Here is a 7965-nt window from a genome sequence, read left to right as displayed (position 1 = left end):
TTCTAAAAAATGTTTTTGCTAAACTAAACCACTAAATATCATCTCAATAGATTTATGGTTATACTCTTTTTAATTTTGATTTTTCATCTATACTTCAACTTTTGTGAGATTTATTTCACCTTTTGGAGCAGCCAAAAGTAAGAGGGAAAGGGAGATTTTACATTTATAAATATTTTTATTATTACATTTTAAACATCATCATAATTTGCCTTTAAAACAAATTTTACCTTTAAAATAATTACAACAAAATTATATTAAGAGCTAAATACTGCTAGAAACTTGGCACTGCTTTGGCCATACAACTATGCTACTTCAGGTTCAAATCTACTTGTGCATGTGCATATACTGTATACAAATCATTAATATTAATATTAATTTGTTCAGGCTGGCAAATGAAGGCTGGTCTGAGCTCCTCTGATCCTGATGCGGTGAGCTTGAGGTTTCTGCTGCCTTCACAGTGGCACCATTAGTTGAAATCGTTTCACAGAAATCCAAAGCTTCCTAATTCTATCATTCCCATTTCATAGTCAAACTGTCGAAAATCAAAAAAAAAAAATTCGTACACACATACATAAAAACATAAAAAACTAACAAAAACAATGTTATAATAAAATATAGTAGTTTGCTATGGCTCTGAGGCTCTGAATCCTCTTGTAGAGGCACAAATGGCTCAACTCTGGTCTTGCAGCAGCAGCAGCAGAAGGAGGGCCACTTTAAAACCTTAAATGTTTTCTTGAAGAATGTAGAAATCCCTTTCATCTTCTTCAAACTGGTATGTTTTTTCTTAAAAAACAAAAATCATTCAGTTAATAGATGTGCCACAAACAATCGCACCACAGCCATCTTCGGATGTGTCGCTGCTAAGGCTGCACTCATCTAGGCAAACAGCATCTTCTGTCTAATTGTAACAGGGTTCAAAACACAGAGTTAGTGTTATAAGCATGTTGAAGCATGTAAGATCTACAATCTGTAAACCAATCATCAACAGATGTTTTCATCAAGACACAACTTGTATATGTAATATAAATATAGTTTTTTTGAATTCAGTAAGAGTACCCATTTGCAGGTGAAGGGGTTTCCTCATTCACTGTGCTAAAGCCTCCTGATGCTGCAATTCCCATTTCATAGCCAAACTTGTCAGATTCTGAAAAACACACATGCATAAACAACATTATAATAATTTTTTTGTGCTTGTACAACAAGACAATAATACAGATTTAAAGGGATCATGAACTGAGAAATCTAAATTCCCCTGATCTTTTGACACATAAGAGATCATTGTACTATGAAAACATCCTGTAAGTTCCAGAACTCAGAACTTGTTAGTCTGAAAACATCATATATTGAAGTTGATCTGCCAAAATGAGAGATTGTGGAATGTGCCACTTTGTGATGTAATAGTGTGGCTAAACACCACTTCTGCAAAAGAAGAAAAACGCCCGCCCACCAATTCACGCACATAATGTAAATAACGAGAGACAAACGCATAAACCATAAACCATCTACGTATAAACCAAACTATAAAGATGGCTTCGAAAACAACAAGATGCTGTGCAGTGCCAAGCTGTGGAAAAACACAATCTTTACATTGCCTTTCTTGTGATCCTAACATTAGTAAAAAGAGTAAATAAACTTTATTTTTTAAGGAAGATCCAGACAGCATCAATGAGAACTTGGTTCTTTGATCACTACATTTTACCATGGATTAATTTACAAACAAGACACAATTCGAGACAGTATTTTCAGAAAGATTGAAACTAAAAAAACGATGCTGTGTAGACTATTTTGGATCCAACAGTAATGTCGCAACACACACAAGTGTGAGTGACTTTTTGTATTATGTGGTCACTATTGCTTTGTCTGTTATTACAGATTGTTTGATATGTACTGAGTATTTATGAATGTTTAACCTAAATTACAGCAGCATCCATCTGTGTAGGATGTAGGCTGTCAAACATACCCAACTGTTAGCCAGTCATAGCAGTGGGTGTTTACCTCTGAGTCTACAATCCGCCACACCTATTCAAACAGAGCCTTCTGATGGGGGGGGGGGGGGGGGTATACAGGTCCTTCTAAAAAAATTAGCATATTGTGATAAAGTTCATTATTTTCCATAATGTAATGATAAAAATTAAACTTTCATATATTTTAGATTCATTGCACACCAACTGAAATATTTCAGGTCTTTTATTGTTTTAATACTGATGATTTTGGCATACAGCTCATGAAAACCCAAAAGTCCTATCTCAAAAAATTAGCATATCATGAAAAGGTTCTCTAAACAAGCTATTAACCTAATCATCTGAATCAACTAATTAACTCTAAACACCTGCAAAAGATTCCTGAGGCTTTTAAAAACTCCCAGCCTGGTTCATTACTCAAAACCGCAATCATGGGTAAGACTGCTGTCCAGAAGGCCATCATTGACACCCTCAAGCGAGAGAGTGAGACACAGAAAGAAATTTCTGAACGAATAGGCTGTTCCCAGAGTGCTGTATCAAGGCACCTTAGTGGGAAGTCTGTGGGAAGGAAAAAGTGTGGCAAAAAACACTGCACAACGAGAAGAGGTGACCGGACCCTGAGGAAGATTGTGGAGAAGGACCGATTCCAGACCTTGGGGGACCTGCAGAAGCAGTGGACTGAGTCTGGAGTAGAAACATCCAGAGCCACCGTGCACAGGCGTGTGCAGGAAATGAGCTACAGGTGCCGCATTCCCCAGGTCAAGCCACTTTGGGCTACAGAGAAGCAGCACTGGACTGTTGCTCAGTGGTCCAAAGTACTTTTTTCGAATGAAAGCAAATTTTGCATGTCATTCGGAAATCAAGGTGCAAGAGTCTGGAGGAAGACTGGGGAGAAGGAAATGCCAAAATGCCTGAAGTCCAGTGTCAAGTACCCACAGTCAGTGATGGTCTGGGGTGCCATGTCAGCTGCTGGTGTTGGTCCACTGTGTTTTATCAAGGGCAGGGTCAATGCAGCTAGTTATCAGGAGATTTTGGAGCACTTCATGCTTCCATCTGCTGAAAAGCTTTATGGAGATGAAGATTTCGTTTTTTCAGCACGACCTGGCACCTGCTCACAGTGCCAAAACCACTGGTAAATGGTTTACTGACCATGGTATTACTGTGCTCAATTGGCCTGCCAACTCTCCTGACCTGAACCCCATAGAGAATCTGTGGGATGTTGTGAAGAGTAAGTTGAGAGATGCAAGACCCAACACTCTGGATGAGCTTAAGGCCGCTATCGAAGCATCGTGGGCCTCCATAACACCTCAGCAGTGCCACAGGCTGATTGCCTCCATGCCACGCCGCATTGAAGCAGTCATTTCTGCAAAAGGATTCCCGACCAAGTATTGAGTGCATAACTGAACATAATTATTTGAAGGTTTACTTTTTTTGTATTAAAAACACTTTTCTTTTATTGGTCGGATGAAATATGCTAATTTTTTGAGATAGGAATTTTGGGTTTTCATGAGCTGTATGCCAAAATCATCAGTATTAAAACAATAAAAGACCTGAAATATTTCAGTTGGTGTGCAATGAATCTAAAATATATGAAAGTTTAATTTTTATCATTACATTATGGAAAATAATGAACTTTATCACAATATGCTAATTTTTTGAGAAGGACCTGTAAATACACGGGTTTCTTGTATACAAACAATACCGGATGCGCGTGCATCCAGGAGGCAGAAAACTGCTATCTGTTATGCCGAGTTCAGTAAAAGAACATTGTAATTAACGTAGATTTCGCATTGTTTGTAATTTCTTGTTGACTCAATAATTGCAATTTCAGAGTTGGATCTGTTTGTTTGTGTTTCATATTAATATATTATTAATATAACATTATGTAAAACGTCCAACTGTTTACGAATTAAAATCCGGACATACTGTGGCACGTTGAACATCTGACACCCAGCACTGGCTCGGTTGGTACAATTGACAACGCAACAACTCCTTGGCATTTTGACTAGCGACAACGCCACCACCTAAACCATTTACTCCGGTACGAAGAGCGCGGGTCTTTTGCCTCTTGGTTGCGTGCGCAAGCAGTGATGACGTCGCCGAGAAATCCATGTATATATATATACATATCTGTGATTATTGTAGGCACAAAATGAATGGTGCCCCAAAGTTACCCCAGAGTTTTTGCATAAGCTGCAGGTGGTAGGGAGAATCAGTACAGAGCCTCACACATGATATGCAAGGGGGAAGAAAATAAAGATTATATATATATATATATATATATATATATATATATATATATATATATATATATATATTCAAAAACTGTTGATCTACTGGGATTTTCATGCATAGCCATCTCTAGGGTTTACAGAGAATGGTCTGAAAAATAGAAAATGTCCAGTGAGTGGCAGTTGTGTGGACGAAAATGCCTTGTTGATGTCAGAAGTCAGAGGGGAATAGGCAGACTGGTTAGAGATGATAGAAAGGCAATAGTAACTCAAATAACCACTCGCTACAACCAAGGTATGCAGAATACCATCTCTGAATGCACAACATGTCGAATCCTGAAGCAGATGGGCTACAGCAGCTGAAGACTACACCGGGTGTAGTGGAATGTGGTGGAATGGGAGATTCGCATCATGCTTTAAAACGCATGATTTCAGCGTGATGGACTTAATCAAAACCCAACAGAAGTTTTTTGGTATCTGAGTTACAAGCTGTAAAGGCAGTCTTATTCTGGAAAAGGAGGCAGAGGGCAGCAGCTCATTTGCATTTAAAAAGCTATGAAAACAGCATTTGTTCAGTCATTTACAGTTGGTATTGAGGATGGATGTCCTCGGATCATTATGAACAAAGTGCTGAAGAATTTCACAGTGAAGAGTTTCCACCATGGCAGGTGTGTATTTTCCTAACTGCGCACAATCCTGCAGCCTCTTCTGACTTAATTTTTTGCTGCCTTTTTTTTATTTTATTTTTTTACTTAAAAAATTTCAGCCAATTGGCATATATAAATGCAAGTTTTCCCTGTCTCAACAGCCTCAGGAACACTGTATCTTCGTCTATGCGTATGAAACTGGTTGCTCACTATTTGGCTTTACTGCTGCACATGGGTGATCAGACAGCTAACCTTACACTCCTACACAGAGATATGGGCATCAGTGATGCAAAGTAAATCAAATGTATTATTATACACCCTAATTGTGGAACTAGATATTCACAATTTGTGTTTTCTTTCTTGTGATGGTCTAAAACGGTGTTGCTCTATAAGTATTAAAAATATTTTAATATATTAAAGTATTCTTGGCAACAAATTACAAGGTTCCAGTAAACCAAGTTTACTTTAGTTAATGTATTATCTAACAATGAGCGGTACATCACAGTTTTTCAGTATTTATTAGAATTTGTTAATGTTAGTTAATAAAACTAAAAATGTTTGTTGTTATCCATTAAATAATATTAACAGATGCAACTTTTGAATGTTATAATGGATTGGTAAATTTTGAAGTTGCCATAAAATACTGTTAGTTATTAGTTTTTATTGTTTGTAATTAACAAATATAACCTTATTGTAAGGTTACTGTAATCTAAATTAAAATGTACATAAGTATATTGTTATAGGGTATGTTTACATGACAGCAACATACTAAAAATATAGGGAAAAAATTCTTTGCACTTTTGAAAAGTTTTGTGTACAAGCGATAATGTTGTTGAAACAGTCTCCGTTCTCATGCATCCCCGAAATGACTAAAACACTTATGCATGCCAGGCCAGTAGTTGGCGATATCAGTTTGTAAAATAACTCTGTGCACATACCTATAGATTGAACACATAATACAAATGTTCATGATGCCATCTTTTTCAAAAGTTAGCATTTTTAGGCCCCCAAAACACTGGTGTCATGTAAATTTACAGCCAAACCAAATAAAGTTTCCCATTTTTAGTTGTAAATGGTGTTGTGTGTAAACACTCCTAGTTAGGAGGGCCTACAAATGCAAATGCTGGTGCATTACGATCGACGTATGGAACACAGGAAACACAAGAGGATGAACTAAGCTGTGGACAGCAATACGTTTCTAAGCTGGGAACAAACTTTAACTGAACGTTTTAAAATTACAGTGTTCTTGTAAGATTGAATTGAAAGTAAATTTGCATATACCTGAGATGACTGTAAGAGATTGGAATTACACCTATGCAGATTGATGTTATTGTATAGCAAGAAAGGACAAGGATTATGAAAAATGTCTTTGGTATTAAGAATCAAATCTGTCTATGCATTATACAACTACAGACAAAAATAGCAGAAATCAGCCAATTTGCTATGATAGCTATTATATTTACACTGCACAATAGTTCTAAAAACAATTATGTAAAAATAGGCAAATTTTAGTAGATATATATTGCACTTTACAAATCAAACCAGCAGTTGGTATGAGAACATTACAAAAATAAAAACAGCCTGCTGTAAATCTTACAGAAGATACCTTTTGATAAACAAGGTCTATTGTTCTGGGACTAAATCACATTACATGACCCATTATTTTAGTGATGGGCTATGTTCGTAATGGAATACTATTCCTGCAGTATATACTATGGATAGTGTGCAAATGTTCACGATACCGAATCATACAGCATTTACAAGCAATGACTTGTGAAATTCCTGTATAATAAATTAACAGAAATTACATCTTATTTGATCAGACTGACTGAAATTCAAGCCAACAACTGGTCGCCACTCACATACAATGAGGTCATATTACAACAGTGTTTGTGGATTTAGAATTATACCTATAGTTTTATCCTCTTTAAAGAATTACAGGCAATTTAAAGTGTATATACTTTGCAAAGTTTAGTAGTTTGTAAGTATTCCATTCTGAACATAGGCAAGGTCTCTTAAGAAATCCAACCACTTTTAAGCCTTGTGACTACTTTAGGATAACTACCTTAAAATCTGATTGAAGTTACATGTTACATATTTATCATTAGTCTTGTTATTTTCTTACAACCAAGTTTTTTTGACACTATAACAGGGCTCAAAAGCTCGAGTTTAGCTGTGAATTTATGATAATCTAGATATAACTCTTGCTCCCAGTCTCCAAAATAGTAAAACAGCTATCATGGTGGTGACTGCATATCTGAATGTTTCCATTACATGAACCCAGTGAAACATTTGACTGCTTTACAGTTCAAATATATGATTCAATGATATTCACTGATAATTTTAAGTTTAAATTTACCCACTCTCATGTTGCTCTGCAACTGTTCGTATTTGTTTCTCCTTACAATGGAAGTCAATGGGAACCAAAACTTTTTAATTACCAGTATTCTTCTAAGTTTCTTCATATTTATAAAAAAAATTAAATAAAAAAAAGACATACTGGTTTTAAATGACATGGGGTTATGACAACATTTTCAACATTTAGGTTAGACCATCCCTTTAGGATCTTTGAATTGTCTTTTCTAAAAATGTTCTTGCAAAATCTTCATCTTTCCATTGGGCACTTTTCAGTCTCACCCTTCAATAATGTGCACATGTACATAAAACAGGAGTGTTTTTATAGGAAAGTTGAATTTTGCCGCTCGATGTAATGCGACCCAGTACATGCTGTTTGTTCTTGTCCATTACAGAATCTCAGCAGAAGCCAACAGGACTACAATTACCAAGGTGCACTGAATTTGTTTATCTTCTATTTTCAGCAATAGTTCTGGTCTTTTGGGAAGAGAGAGATTAAGCCACATCTAAAATGATAATAACAGGCTGTAGGACCACTGGACAATTAAATCTTTGTATCTTACTGATTCATGTTAAATTGATTTTGTTAAACAGAAGCTTGATTTGAAGTGATTTGCTTCCAGCAAAAAACTGTCCTGAAAGTGCTTTCAGCTGGATTGGTGGCCAGACAGACTTCAGGTACATGATAAAATCCAAACTCAAACAAGTTGCTCATAAACACTGATCAATTTAGAGTGATTGGACTGATTCATTTCAGATCCAAGCAGAGGT

This window comes from Carassius carassius, chromosome 7 (genome assembly GCF_963082965.1).
Source record: "Carassius carassius chromosome 7, fCarCar2.1, whole genome shotgun sequence".
NCBI lineage: Eukaryota > Metazoa > Chordata > Actinopteri > Cypriniformes > Cyprinidae > Carassius > Carassius carassius.
Note: the sequence above shows the minus strand (reverse complement) of the source record.